This window comes from Trachymyrmex septentrionalis, unplaced genomic scaffold (genome assembly GCF_001594115.1).
Source record: "Trachymyrmex septentrionalis isolate Tsep2-gDNA-1 unplaced genomic scaffold, Tsep1.0 scaffold138, whole genome shotgun sequence".
Taxonomy (NCBI): domain Eukaryota; kingdom Metazoa; phylum Arthropoda; class Insecta; order Hymenoptera; family Formicidae; genus Trachymyrmex; species Trachymyrmex septentrionalis.
In genome coordinates, this window is record NW_017304522.1 from 110,771 (window position 1) to 111,281 (window position 511).

Sequence of the window (511 nt, forward strand, 5' to 3'; positions counted from 1 at the left end):
ACCGTATTCCCCAGATCTGGCCCCCTGTGACTTTTTCTTGTTCCCGAAACTGAAGAGGCCCATGAAAGGACGACGCTACGCTACGATTGAGGAGATAAAGACGGCATCGAAGGAGGAGCTGAACAAGATCACAAAAAATAATTTTTTGAAGTGCTTCGAGGATTGGAAAAAACGTTGTCACAAGTGTATAATATCTTATGGGGATTACTTTAAAGGGGACAAAATAGATATTCATGAATAAATAAATAATTTTTGAAAAAACAAAATTCGCGATACTTTTTGAACAGACCTCGTATTACTTGATTTATATTCGTTAGAGTCTTTAATATATTAATGCAGTTTGATTTTATTTCATTCTATATATGCAACATAAGCTTTAATCTAAAAATTAACTAACAAATTCTTTGTTTTCAAATACGTAACTTCAAATTCATAAAGAGGAATAGAATTAAAAAACTTACTTTCATCGTTAAATATTGTACATAATGTACTTCATCAATTTCTATTTGAT